This window comes from Pongo pygmaeus, chromosome 8 (assembly GCF_028885625.2).
Source record: "Pongo pygmaeus isolate AG05252 chromosome 8, NHGRI_mPonPyg2-v2.0_pri, whole genome shotgun sequence".
Classification (NCBI taxonomy): domain Eukaryota; kingdom Metazoa; phylum Chordata; class Mammalia; order Primates; family Hominidae; genus Pongo; species Pongo pygmaeus.
Genome location: NC_072381.2, coordinates 83168940 through 83184595, shown reverse-complemented (window position 1 = coordinate 83184595; position 15656 = coordinate 83168940).

Genomic DNA, 15656 nt, shown 5'->3' with positions numbered 1-15656 from the left:
CAATTATTTATGGTTCCAACTTTACCAAGCACTTTGTACATACATTGGCTGACAACAACAATGTGAGATATGTAGGACACACAGTATTTACTTTTACTTCACAAATGCCCTTACTTTTTCCGAGCACTCACACCGCTTCTAAGTGGCAGGGCCTGACTTGAAATCTAGCGTCTGAATCCAATCCTATTCTCCTTTCACTAAAGTTATTCCTCAAAAATAGTCTTAGAGCCTCCAACTAGAAATATATTTATCTTATTCATCTTTAAAAAAAGACATTGTATCATGTACAACATCCCAGGAGTCTTAAAAAATTATAACAGTGTTATGGGGTTGTTTCTAATACTAAGCACCAACGTAGAATGTTGATACTATGCTGAAGCACAATTTTGGGAAAGCGGATGTATAGGGGAGTGAATGGGCTACATATCCATTAGGCAATTTGCTTCTTACCAAATGTCTCTGAGTCTTGAGTTACATTAAGCTCAGGAGTCATGCTTCCTGCCTTAAGGAACACTTTAAGTTGTGAATGACAGAGACCCAATTTAAGCTAGCTTGGGCTAAAAGGAATTAATAGGCTTGTTATCAAATTACTGAAGGAGAGACATGCAGTTGGGCCACAAAAACAACTAGAACCAAGGCCCTGACCACAACCAGGAATTTCTCCTTCTTTCTCTGTGTTATTTCTGCTTCTCTTGGAATTTTAGCTTCATTCTCCCAGACTGGCTTCTTGTGCCTTGCTTGAGTCCTCACCACTGGCAACTCTTAAAATGACATCTTCAGCTTCCTCTGTGCCCTCTTCCTTTTGGTCTCAATTTGAAACATCTTCAAGAGGGACTCTGATTGGCTCAGTTTGAGTCAGGGCCACACTGTGGTCAGGGGAAGAGGGCATTATACAATGAAATGCCCACAAGAAAAAGTTGGCTGGAGTAAGGAATGTGTATTAGTCAGCTCAGGCTGACATAAAATACCACAGACTGGGTGGTTTGAACAGAAATTTCTCACGTTTTGAAGGCTAGCAGTCCCCAGTTCAGTGTCTGGGGCGGGGGGTTCTCCTCCTGGTCTGCAGATGGTCACTTCCTTGCTGTGTCCTCACTTAGCCTTTCCTTGTTGCCTTTGTGGGGAGAGAGAGAGAGAGAGAGAGAGAGAGAGAGAGAGAGAGAGAGAGAGAGCAAGCTCTCTTGTACCTCTTCTTAGAAGGACACTAATCCTATTAGATCAGGAGTGACCTTTATGACCTCATCTAACCTTAATGACTTCCTTACAGCCCTCATTTCTGAACACAGCTACACTGGAGATTAAGGCTTCAACATACGAATTTGGTGGCTGGGGACACAAACACTCAGTACATAACAGGGTGGGTCAGTGATTTTCTAAGGAAGACAATTGCTGCTACCAGAAAAGGGAAGCAGGGCTTGAATGATGAAGCAATAAATGGCCTAAGTACTTGCTGTCAAGCCCTGGACTACAGTTACTCAAAATTTCTTGTTAGATGTGGAAATGTAGATGTTAACAACCAACAGAGATGCAGTGGGTCTAATATTCTCTTATGAAAGACATGGAGACTGACAAGAATGCATCACTCTTGCCTCTGAGCTGAAAGAAGACCTTTGCACCAGCAGGTGGCTCATCAAGAGGTTGTTTGGGTTCTTATTTAGTACACACATGAAAAATTAAGTTGAGCCTCTGCTCCATACCACCAATTAATAGCGAAAATAGTTTTATACTGGAAAACCTGTAAAGCATCAGATGCCCACCAGTGCCATTAAAAATATAACTGTCAGGAAAGCCAGAGAATATTTAAACTGTGCACTCTGATCTACCCTCCAAAACTGATCCATTGCAAAATATCATATGACATAATTGGTAAGTTAAAACTTGCCATATAGAAGTATTGGTTACAACACAATTAAATGTTAGGGCAAATCTCATTCTTCCAGAATAGTATCTTTGATATTAAAATGTTGTTTGTGTGTGTGTGGCAGGGTCTTGCTCTGTCTCCAAGGCTGGAGGGCAGTGGCACAGTCATAGCTCACTGTAACCTCAAACTCCTGGATCTAAGAGATCTTCCTGCCTCAGCTCCCAAGTAGCAAGGCCTACAGGCATGGGCCACCACACCCAGCTAATTTTTAATTTTTTTATGGAGCCTGGGTCCCACTGTGTTGCCTAGGCTGGTCTCAAACTCCTGGCCTCAAGCAATCCTCCCACCTCAGCCTCCCGAAGCACTGGCATTATAGCATGAGCCTCTGTGCCCAGCCTTGATATTAAAATATTTGATTTGAATCTCTTCTTTTTTGGCAGTAATTACAGGCCTGGTTTGGTTATCCATCAAGGGCACTGCTGATTCATGATAATAAAATCATGACATCTCCATATAAAAAATGTTTATTCTTCTACATGCTATGGAAATGAGGTGCATCTCTATCTCATCCAAAATAGCTTCAAATCAGGGAGCTTTGAATTAAAAGGAAAATGGACAGAACACACTCCTGAGATGAAAATTGCTATGTGATTAATCAAAAGAACATAACGATCAACTGTCACACTTGCAATCATTTTAAGTCTGTACATGTATCAGAAACAAAGACTTTATTTTAAGCTCATCAACTGAGCCCACAACTGATATCTGTGCCTAGAATCAAAGGCTGAGAAAAAGTGGATAAAAGCACTGAGCTTGCTTCAGTTAGTCCTGAAAGCATTCTCCTCCAGGTGATGATGAGTAAAACAGCATTTATTTGCTCTTTAATTTAGCTCCCAGCCCCCAAAACCCAGAGTTGCAATCAAGAAAGAAGCACATATTTTACATAAATAAGGTAAAATAAATGTGTAATAATAAGGTAACAGATATTCCTTTTTAAAGAATAAAGGATGTCCTTTCAAGCAATGAAACATTTTTACTTTAAAGCTTGAGTAATATATATGTTCTTTATAAAGAAAAAAAATGCAGGGTTCTCTTCGGTGTGAGTTATATACAAGCTCACTCTGCATCCACGTTTTAATACTAAGCTGTGTAGGCTATTACAGCCTTCCTGGACTTAATCCCTCAAAATGTTCACAGTGATGGAAGAAGCACTTCTATCTTGTGTGTTTGTCTGTGTGTGTGTGTGTGTGTATGCTCATGTGCACATGTGTGCATGTGAATATTACATAGCACAGCTTACTCCAAATAAATCCTCAAAATATTCCCACTGAATCTCCAGTGTTTCTATTCTTTACTATCCCCCATCTGGTTGAAGAATCCAAAGGTCATAACCAATTCTCAAATATTTTATTTGAAAACCTGCATCCTGGTGGTTGGTTCCCTATCCTGTTTTTATCTGACTCTACTATTTCTTGATATTTCAGTGTAAATTTCCAATTTAATATCCCGCCACAAGGACATTAACACGATTGCCAATATATGCTCGGTTTTCAGGATGCCATTCAGATAATCCAGACAGTGCTTATATTGGAGGTTTGTTTAATTTTATTTTTAAAAAATTTTAATTGAAATCAATACAAAGTACTCAAAATTCTCACAGAAAATATATGGACTTTATAGATTATGTTTCTGGACATAGTTTGGAAACCACTGAAATAACAACATTCTGGGTCTAGCCAAATGGGATTCTGCCATTACTTTGATAAAGGTGAACTCATTGGAAAGAAATCTTCCTAAGATGTTTTATCTGGACTGTAAGATTCTCTGTTTGTTTGCTCGTTTGGTCAGCTGTGCAATTAAACAGCTGATTAGCATCTTTAGATACTCAATGTTTGGAGTGCTGAGTTTGATTTCTAAAACGAAACAGTCTGAAACCCTCCTGCCAAGAAGCCATCAAGATCTTAGCTTCACACATCTGATACCTGCTTCTCATAGGCTGCCCTTATGGCCAAGTATTTTATCCAAACTCAGTTATTCCTACATCAATTTATTAAACCTGAGGGTTTTTATATGGTGATAAGGAATTTATAATAATATTTAAATTTGACTTAAGCAAAAGGTTTGGATAGTCTTTTCATGTTCTCATTTTCCCCTCTAAACTGGCCAAGGTTTATTTTGAAGCAGGCACTTGGATGAGTACCACATTTGCATGACACAATGAAGATGGACCTATTTTAAGCTCAAATCATTGACAGAAAAGGAAGGGATAAGCTTTCCATCGAGGCATCAGGATTTAACTTTTAAACAGGCTTTTGCTAGCAACAGGTCACAAGAGAGTTTTAAAGGTTTGGTTAACCCCACTTCTCTCAGCTTCCTAAGCTCATGGTCTGGGTATGGGTAACGGACTGTAGGCCAGCATGGCTACATATTAAAATGTGTTTATTTTTCCATGGGGTAAAAAATCATACTGAGGATGATGATTAGGAGACAGCCTGGAAGCTTCTACAATGTAGTCACCCAGGGAGTGAGTGAAATAATCTGAAATATTTTCATAAGCCACTATATACACCACCATCATCTCAGTTCATAGGTGCCTTTTGTGAGAAATTTTTTATTTAAAGAATGTTTTATAGCTAATCAATTTTCTTCTTCCCTTTGATTCTGGGTGGGGCCCATCAGACCACTGCTATTCCCCAAATTCAGGTCCCCAGAGACCTGAGTAACTCCACTGTAATAAAAGCATAATTGATAAATGTTAAATACTCTTATGAAATCATAAGAAAGAAATTGACAGCATAGTAGAAAGATGGGCAATGATATTTCTAAGAGGGGCTCTGCAAAGACAGGATTGACCAAGAGGAGAGGAAAGTTTCCTCTTATTATTTCTAGCACAGGTCCCCCCTGTGGCTACTGCATCTGTAATCACACTTCTTGTCAGTCATGACATAAAATTAATTAAGGAAAAATATGTGATTGATTTTTAATAATTAAAGAAGAATAGGCGATTAGAAATAAAGTAACATTAAAACACCGAGAATAAGGGGGAAGGAAAGAGTAAAGTACAAATTGAAATGGGAGAATAAAAATCCCAGTGAAGACAAGAGATTAACAGTTGAAAATAATAAAAGAAAATACATGATGTTTAGAATAAAGTATAAAAGGCTAGTGGTCAATGAGATTAAAAAATAAAATCCTGAAAGCAAAAGAGATAAAGGATGAAAAACCCATGAAACAAAATTTTAGACAAAAAGCCATATAAATGTGAGAGATTAAGGATTAAGAGCAGGATTTAGGACATACAAAGGTAAAAGCAGAAAATATAGTATTTGAAAAAGGAGTATTAAGGAAAATTAAGTTTAAAGGCCTAAATATGAAAACTTCAGAGAAATCATTGAATAGAAATGTCAGGGCATGAGGATGGACCCCAATGGAGGGTGATATGGCATAGTCAATAACTCTTGGGCTGAGCCTCTTGCCCTTCATAAGGGGCTTCCTTTTAAGTGGGTGGTCTTTACAGGTGAGGCACCAAGGATATGGAGAACAATCTTATAAACTTAGGTCCCTTGAGTCTCCCTAAAGAATAAAACAGAAAATCCTGAAGTTGACTGGCCTCTCAACACTTACAAGGCAAGCCCCATAGAAAGTTAGGATTCTTTTTCCCAAAAGACAAAGGCAGAGGGAGAAGTGATTAAATCCTATAAAATTAGAAGCTGTAGAGAAGGGACGAATATGGATTTATTTTTAAATCCAAATATTTTTATACCATCCATGAGAAAGAGTCAAATTTAAGACAATTGATAAGAAGGCATTGTTACATGGAGGTTAACACACATGGAACTCATAGCTCAAAGAATTAGTATAGATAATACTTAAATAGTTGTCAAAAGAATTTGGAATACATGTAAATTTACCAGAATGCAGAGGAAAAGCACTGGAAGACATGACTGGAATCTAATCCCATCTCTGCCACTAGCTGATTGTGTGACCTTAGGTAAAGCATTTTATGTTCTTGCATCTTACATTACTTGTGCATCTGTAAGATAAATTAAAAGGTTTGGTTTGATATTCTCTAAAACTAACATTTGAAGTTGATATTAAGAGAAACGAGCTTTCTCACGTGCTGAATATTGGGATGAATGGGTCATAGATCTGGGTCTGTAAATAGGAATTGAAATATAATTCTTAGAAGGGCCAGAAGGTTGAGTATATGAGAGAAATGACCAGATATAAGACAGCAAGGGTTGATGGGGCTGTGAACAACTGGAAATACATGTCTCCTCTAAAGGGCATGGTGCTTCTCAGCTATGCCTGATATTGTTATGTAGAAATGTAGGCAGCCAATTCTTTAGATTTTTTTTTGTAAAGAAGCCAGAAATCTTTTACAATGTGATATCTCCTGATTATTAATATCACTAACTTATTTTAAAAATTGAAAAATCACTAGGTGAGTCAGCTGAAAAACATCTGCCAGCTCAGTTTTGACTATGGGTCACTGTTCACAAACTCACTGATCTTTAATGCCCCAATCCTTACATCTGCCTCAAAAGTTCAGATCAGGTCTTTACCTAAGCACTGCTGGCCCAAGGCAGAAGTGAATTTATGGAAACTTTATTTCTCCAGTCACTAGATGTATTCCTGTAAGGTCAGAAGTAATGTTTTCTCTCTCATTTCTTATTACAGTGATTTGCATATTCTCCTTTTTTCTTGTTCAATCAAGCTAAAAGTTTGTCAATTTTGTTGATCTTTTCAAAGAACCAAATTCTGATTTCATGTATTCCTTCTATTGTTTTTCTCCTCTTTATTTTACTCATTTATGTGCATCTTTATTTTCTGCCTGCTTGGTCTTCTTTTTCTAGGTTTTTTTAAGATACAAGGTTAGGTTATTGATTTGAAATCTTTCTTTTTTCATAATATAGGTGTTTATAGCTATAAATTTCCCTCTAAGAACTGCTTTAATTGTATCTACAAGTTTTTACGTGCTGTGTTTTCATTTCCATTCATCTAGGTGTATTTTCTTACTTCTCTTGTGATATTTTTTTGACCCATTAGTTATTTAGGAGTGTATTTACTTTTCACATATTTTTGAATTTTCTAAATTTCTCTCTGTTATATATTTCTAATTTCTTTCCATTATGAATATAACCCATAATTTGTAAGATTTCAATCCTTAAAAATTTATTTATATTTGTTTTATAGTCTAACATATCATCTATCATGAAGAATGTTCTATATGCATTGAGAATAATGTATATCCTGCTATTGTTAGGTGTAGTTGGTTTATACTCTTCAAGTCCTCTGTTTCCTTATTGGTCTTCTGCCTGGCTGTTCCATTTGTTGTTGAAAGTAAGGGTATCAACATCTCCAACTATTATTGTTTAATTATCTAGTGCTTTTTTCAACTCTGTCAGTTTTTGCTTTAAATATTTGGGAGCTCTGTTGTTAGGTACTTTTATATTTGTAATTGTATGTCATCTTGACAGATTGACCCATTTACCATTTTAAAATGTTCTTCTTTGTCTCTAGTAACATTTTTTGTCTTAAAGTCTATTTTGAACAATATGCAATCACTAGCTTTAGGCATCTTCCTCTATCCTTTCCTCAACTTTTGCTTGAGATTATATAAAAATTATTTATGTTCAACGAGCTCACAGTGTTTCCCATTCCCTGACTCCTGGCAAATTACCACCTTTTTCTTGCTTACTCTTCTGAGAAGCAAAAGACTCAAAAGTCAAATGAGGATTATTTTAAGTAATAAAGACAGTTTTAATGGAGAAAGAGGTAATTGATGTGATGGGACACATTATATAGAACTGTGGAGGGGTGAAATGATGAGACGACCAAGATGGCATAGATAGATTGATGTGGTTAAAGGGGTTATTTGAGTCTAGGAAAGTGAGACATTCCCAGAACATTCAACATGATAAAGAACAGGAGTGAAAAGACAAGGTATTTTAAGAAATTAGGCTGTGAGGTCTGTGCTTTTTTCCACTTAATTGTTTAGGAGAGGTGCATAAATGTTGAAATTCTTTTGGGGGCAGTGCTTCTTAAAACAGGATGCCTCTCAGACACTGAGCTGTGTGTGATACGGCTAACCAAGTATTACATATAATAATTCTCCAAGGGAATTCTGAAAGGAGAAGACAGTAAAGGCAGAGGCCACACTTCTGAAGAGATATTTAATGTTAGAGTAGGGGAAAGCTATAGTTTAAAAAAATTCAGCATTATGCTTACGTACTTACATCATATACATTATAAGATAGATATATATTTAACTTTTTAAGAAATTGTCAAATTGTTTTCCAAAGTGATTATAACAGTTTTCATTCCTACCAGCAATGTATGAAAGTTCCAGTTTCTAACTTCAACAACACTTGTTGTTATAGTCAGTCTTTTTAATTTCAGCCATTCTAGTAACAATATTGTAGTACCTTATTAGGAATTTAATTTGTATTTCCCTAATGACTGATGATGTTAGACATGCCTTATTGTGCCCATGTTGTCTCTATATCTTCAAAGGTGAAGTGTAAGTTCAGATCTTTTGCCTATTTTTAAAAGTTCTGAATGAAATCCTTTATCAAGTATATTTACATAAATATTTTCTCCTAGTTTGTGGCTTGCCACTTCATTATCTTATCAGCGTTTTGCAAAAAGCAGCAAAGAGCAGAAGGTTTAAATTTTGATGAAGTCCAACTTATCAACTTTTATTAATAGGGGTTCTGGTTTTATAGTTAAGAAATTTTTACTTAAGTGTTTTCTTCTATACTCTTTATAGTTTTAGATTTAATGTCTAGGTCTATTATCCATTTTGAGTTATTATCTGCATATAGTATAAGGTATGGATTGAAGTTTTTTTTTGTTTGTTTTGTTTTGTTTTTTTTTGCATATAGCTATCTGTGGGAAAACAGTTCTCCATGACTCTCACATTTCTGGATATCTTATCAGAAAAGGCATCTTTGTTCAGAAAGGCATCTATATTTTCACGGATGTTTGTATAGCCAATAGCCTTGGGAAATAGAGACAGTGTCTCTCTTCATAGCAAGGTGAAGATTTGTTATCTGTCCAAAATAATACAGACAATTTCTTCTTTTTGGGTAAATATCAGGAAGGTTTACTACCTTTTATAGAACATTCAAGGTCCCTAAGTTCAGGGGTCTTCAGTTGTGACACAACCCTGATGTGTCCAAAGCCACATCACATTGCTGGAGAGGCAGGGGAGATGAGAGTAACTGTGTTCTTTTTTCAAACATGTGTCTTTCCTAGACTCAGTAACCCTTTTAATCTGCCCTAAACCCCATCAGTGTATTTTTCATCTCCATTATTGGAGTTTTATCCCTAGAATTTCAAATATTTAAAAATCTTCCATGCTTCTACCTACTTTTTTGAACATATGAAATATACTTATAGTAAATATTTTACTGTCCTTGTCTATGAATTCTAACATCTGTGTCAGTTTCCATTGATTTTTTTCCTTCATTACGCATTTTATTTTATTGCTTATTTTCTGCTTATTTTCATGAATTTTTTTTTATTATATGCCAGACATTGTAAATTTTACCTTGTTGTGTGCTTGATTTCTTTTATTCCAATAAAAATAAATGAGCTCTGTTCTGAGATGCATTTAATTTACTTAGAAACTGTTGGCAAATTTTGGGTCTTGCTTTTAAAATTTGTTAGGCAGGGATCAGAAAAGTGTTTATTTCACAACTAATTTTTCCTTACTACTGAGGCAATATCCTTTTGAGTACTATACTCAATGTCCCATAATTTTTTATTTATATAAATTTATGGGGTACAAGTGCAATTTTGTTACATGTATAGATTGCATAATGGTCACATCCTGGCTTTTAAGGAATCTATTACCTGAATAACATACATTGTACCCATTGAGTAATTTCTTATCCTCCACCCCCTCCCAATCCCTCACTCTACTGAGTCTCCATTTTCTATCAATCTGCTTTCTACATACACACATAAACATTTTTTAGTGCCCACTTATGAGTGAGAACATGTGATAGTTGTCTTTCTCTGTCTGGCTTGTTTCATTTATAACGACTTCCAGTTCCATCCATGTTGCTGCAAAAGATATACCTTTATTCTTTTTTATGGCTGAATAGTATTTCATTGTGTATATATGTCACATTTTCTTTATTCAGTCTTCTGTTCAAGGACACTTAGGATGATTCCATATCTTTGCTATTGTGAATAGTGCTGTAATAAATATAAGAGTGCAGGTAACTTTTTGATATATTGATGTGTTTTCCTTTGGATAGACACCAAGTAGTGGAATTGCTGTATCAGAAGATAATTCTATTTTTACTTCTTTGAGAAATTTCCATACTGTATTCCACAGAAGTTGTGCTAATTTACATTTACACCAACTGTGTATAAGAGTTCCCTTTTCTCTGCATCCTTACCAACATCTGTTCTTTTTTGACTTTTTAAATAATAGTAATTCTGATTAATATAAGATGATATCTCATTGTGGTTTTAATTTGCATCTCTCTGATAATTAGTGATGTTGAGCATTATTTCATATATCTGTTGGCCATTTATATGCTTTCTTTTGAAAAATGTCTGTTCATGTCTTTTGCCCAATTTTAATTTTTTTATTTAGTTTTTTTCTTTCCAACTTTTATTTTAGGTTCAAGGGTTACATGTGCATGTTTGTTACATGAATAAGTTGTGTGTCATGGGGGTTTGATGCACAGAGAATTTTTTCACCCAAATAATCAGCATAATATCCCAATGGGTAGTTTTTCAATCTTCATTCTCCTCCCACTCTCCACCCTCAAGTAGGTACTGATGTCTGTTGTTTCATTCCTTGAGTCCATGTGTACTCAATGTTTAGCTCCCACTTGTAGGTGAAAACATGCAGCATTTGGTTTTCTTTTCTCACATTAACTCGCTTAGGATAATGGACTCCAACGCCATCCATGTTACTACAAAGGATATGGTTTTGTTCTTTTCATGGCTATGTAGTATTCTGTGGTGTATATGTACCACATTTTATTTATCCAGTCCACTACTGATGGGCATCTAGGTTGACTCCATGTCTTTGCTATTGTGAGTCACGCTGCAATGAACATATGCATGCATATGTCCCTATGGTAGGATGATTTACATTCTTTTGGTTATATACTCAATAGGGATTGCTGGATAGAATGGTAGTTCTATTTTAAGTTCTTTGAGAAATCTCCAGACTGCTTTCCACAGTAGCTGAACTAGTTTACATTCCAACTGTCAATGTATAAGCATTCCCTCTTCCCTGCAATCTTGCCAGCATCCATTATTTTTTTACTTCTTTTTTTTTGCAATTCTTTTTTTTTTTATTATTATACTTTAAGTTCTGGGGTACAAGTACAGAATGCGCAGTTTTGTTACACAGGGATACATGTGCCACAGTGGTTTACTGCACCCATCAACCCATCACCTACATTAGGTATTTCTTCTAATGCTATCCTTCCCCTAACCCCCACCCCCTGATAGGCCCTGGTGTGTGATGTACCCCTTACTATGTCCATGTGTTCTCATTGTTCAACTCCCACTTATGAGTGAGAACATGCGGTGTTTGGTTTTCTGTCCTTGTGATAGTTTGCTGAGAATGATGGTTTCCAGCTTCATCCATGTCCCTGCAAAGGACATGAACTCATCCCTTTTTATGGCTGCATAGTATTCCATGGTGTATATGTGCCACATTTTCTTTTTTTATTATTATTTTTATTTTTATTTATTTATTTTTTTTATTATACTTTAAGCTCTAGGGTACATGTGCACAACGTGCAGGTTTGTTACATATGCATACATGTGCCATGTTGGTGTGCTGCACCCATTAACTCATCATTTATATTAGGTATATCTCCTAATGCTATCCCTCCCCTCTTCCCCCACCCCACAACAAGCCCTGGTGTGTGATGTTCCCCTTCCTGTGTCCAAGTGTTCTCATTGTTCTATTCCCACCTATGAGTGAGAACATGTGGTGTTTGGTTTTTTGTCCTTGAGATAGTTTGCTGAGAATGATGGTTTCCAGCTTCATCCATGTCCCTACAAAGGACATGAACTCATCATTTTTAATGGCTGCATAGTATTCTATGGTGTATATGTGCCACGTTTTCTGAATCCAGTCTATCATTGTTGGACATTTGGGTTGGTTCCAAGTCTTTGCTATTGTGAGTAGTGCTGCAATAAACATACGTGTGCTTGTGTCTTTATAGCAGCATGATTTATATTCCTTTGGGTACATACCCAGTAATGGGATGGCTGGGTCAAATGGTATTTCTAGTTCTAGATCCCTGAGGAATCACCACACTGTTTTCCACAATGGTTGAACTAGTTTACATTCCCACCAACAGTGTAAAAGCATTCCTATTTCTCCACATCCTCTCCAGCACCTGTTGTTTCCTGACTTTAATGATTGCTATTCTAACTGGTGTGAGATGATATCTCATTGTAGTTTTGATTTGCATTTCTCTGATGGCCAGTGATGTTGAGCATTTTTTCATATGTCTATTGGCTGCATAAATGTCTTCTTTTGAGAAGTGTCTGTTCATATCCTTCACCCACTTGTTGATGGGGTTGTTTGGTTTTTTCTCATAAATTTGTTTGAGTTATTTGTAGATTCTGGGTATCAGCCCTTTGTCAGATGAGTAGATTGCAAAAATTTTCTCCCATTCTGTAGGTTGCCTGTTCACTCTGATGGTAGTTTATTTTGCTGTGCAGAAGCTCTTTAATTTAATTAGATCCCGTTTGTCAGTTTTGGCTTTTGTTGCCATTGCTTTAATAATAGCCATTCTGATTGGTATGAGATAGTGTCTCATTTTGGTTTTGATTTGCATTTCCCCCAGTGATTGGTGATATTGAGCATTTTTTACATATGCTTGTTGGCCATTTTGTGTCTTCTTTTGAGAAGTGTCTGTTTATGTCTTTTGTTAATTTTTTAATGAGGTTGTTTAGTTTTTGCTTGTTGATTTGCTTAAGTTCCTTATAGATTCTGGATATTAGACCTTTGTCAGAGATATAACTTGCAAATATTTTCTCCCATTCTGTAGGTTGTCTGTATACTCTGTTGATCATTTCTTTTGGTGGATGGAAGCTCTATAGTTCAATTAGGTCCCATTTGTCAATTTTTTATTGTTGCAATTGTTTTTGGCATTTTTGTGATGAAATATTTGCTAGGGTCAATGTCCAGAATGGTATTTCTTAGGTTTTCTTCTAAGGTTTTTATAGTTTTAGATTTTACATTTAAGTCTTTGATACATCTCGAGTTGATTTTTGTATACGGTGAAAGGTAGGGGCTCTGTTTTAATCTTCTGCATATGGCTAGCTAGTTATCCCTGCACCATTTATTGAATAATAAGTCCTTTCCCCATTGCTTGTTAATGCTGACTGTGTCAAAAATCAGATAGTTGTAGGTGTGCAGCTTTATTTCTGGGTTCTCTAACCTGTTCCATCAGTCTGTGTGTGTATTTTTGTACCAGTATCATGCTGTTTTAGTAACTGTAGCCTTGTAGTGTACTTTGAAGTCACTTTGCCCACTTTTTAGTGGGATTATTTGGTTATTGTTGTTGTTGATTTGTTAGAGCTACTTGTAAATTCTAGATATTAGATGAATAGTTTGCAAATATTTTCTCTCATTCTGCAGGTGTCTCTTCACTCTGTTATTTCTTTTGCTATGCATAAGCTTTTTAGGTTAACCAAGTCCTATTTGTCTATTTTTGTCTTTTGCTTGTGCTTTTAAGATCTTAGTCATAGGTTCTTTTTCTAGATTAATGTTCAGAAGAGTTTTCCCTATGATTTCATCTAGTATTTTTATAGTTTTGGGTCTTACATTTAAGTCTTGAATCATTTTGGGTTTATTTTTGTATGCAGTGAGAGAAAGAGGTCCAGTTTTATTCTTCAGCATATGGCAATTCAATTTTCCCAGCATCATTTATTTAAATAGGTATTCTTTTCCCCACTGTGTGTTCTTGTTGGCTTTGTTAAAGATCAGTTGGCTATAAATATATGAGTTTATTCTAGGTTCTCTATTTTGTTCCATTGATCTATGTGCCCATTTTCATACTAGCACCATGCTGTTTTGGTTACTATAGCCTTGTAATATAATTTGAAGTCAGGTAATGTGATGCCTCCAGCTTTGTTCTTCTTGCCTAGGATTGCTTTGGCTATTCAGGCTCTTTCTTTTGTTCTCTATGAATTTTAGGATTGTTTTTTCTAAACCTGTGAAAAATGACATTGGTATTTCAATTGGTGTTACTTCGAATCTGTAGATTGCTTTGGGCAGTATGGTTATTTTAACAATATTAATTCTGATTTATGAGCGTGGGGTGCTTTTCTATTTGTTTGTATCATCTATAAATTGTGACTATAACTGACTATTTCTTTTGTTTGTTTTTGTTGCTCTTATTTATAATTAAATTTTTATTGTGTGAAACCATCACCACTAAATATTCAGGAACATTTTCATTGTTCCAAAAAGAAACCCTGTACCTTTTAGTAGTCAATCTCTGTCATTTTCTGGCCCTGCTCTGGAAATCACTAATTCTGTCTCTAGGTATTTGCCTATTCTGGACATTTCATATAAATGGAACCTTACTAAATGTGGCCTTTTGTCTGACTTATTTCACTTATCCTAACATTTTCCAAGGTTCATCCATGTTGTAGCATGTATCAGCACTTTATTCATTTTTATGGCTTGATAATATTTCACTATATGGATATATCACATTTTATTTTTTCACTCATCTACTAATAGATTTTTAGATTATTCCTACTTTTTTGCTATTATTAATAATGCTGCTATGAAATTCACATACAATTTTTGTGTGAAAACGTATGTTTCCATTTGATATTGGAAACATGATATTAAATATCTTCTTATGTGCTTTTTGAACATTTTATTGTATTTGGATAAATATATATTCAAATCTTTTAGCCACTTTAATTTGTCTTTTAATTGCTGAGTTATAAAAGTTCTTTGGATTTTCTGAATACTATACATTTATCAGGTACATGATTGGCAAATATTTTTTCCCATTCTGTGGTTTCTCTTTTTACATTCTGGATGATGTCCTTGGAAGCACAGAAGTAAGTGTGTAATTTGAATTTTTATTTATTTATTTTTATTTCTTGTACTTTTGGTGTCATAGCTAATAAACTACCACTTAATACAAACTCACGAAGATTTACAACTGTGTTTTCTTCCAAGAGTTTTACAGTTTTTGTTCTAACATTTAGATCTTGAATCCATTTTGAGTTTTTTTTTATAAAATGTGGAGAAAGTACAAGTCCAACTATTTTTTTTCATCTGGATATACAGATATCCCAGTATGATTGTTGGAAAGGCGGTTTTTTCCCTTATTGAATAGCAGTTAACCTAAAGGTGAAGATTTATTTTTTGAACTCTCAATTTTATTTCACTGACCTATATGTCTATTTTTATACTAACGCATAAACACAAAACCAAATACAAAAGTATTTATCAAAAATCTCTGAAAATTTAAGAAAAGTAGATTGATTACAGAGGGAATTCACAACTTGAAGAAGTGACAACAAAGGGTTGAAGTTCCTTTTTTCATTCTCTTTCTCTTTCATAACATTTACCTTAAGGGTGGGGCCTGATACCTGAGTGGCAAAGTGGCACAAGTGATGAATTCTTATAGAAACTCAGTCTTTGTGGTCAGAGAAATCAGGAAAAGAAGCCCCTCAGGGTAAGTGGATGAATAATTCAAATGAAGAGAGAATCTTAATTAATGTGACTTTGCACTAAGTTTTGAAATCAAGAAGTGTGAGTCCTCCAACACTG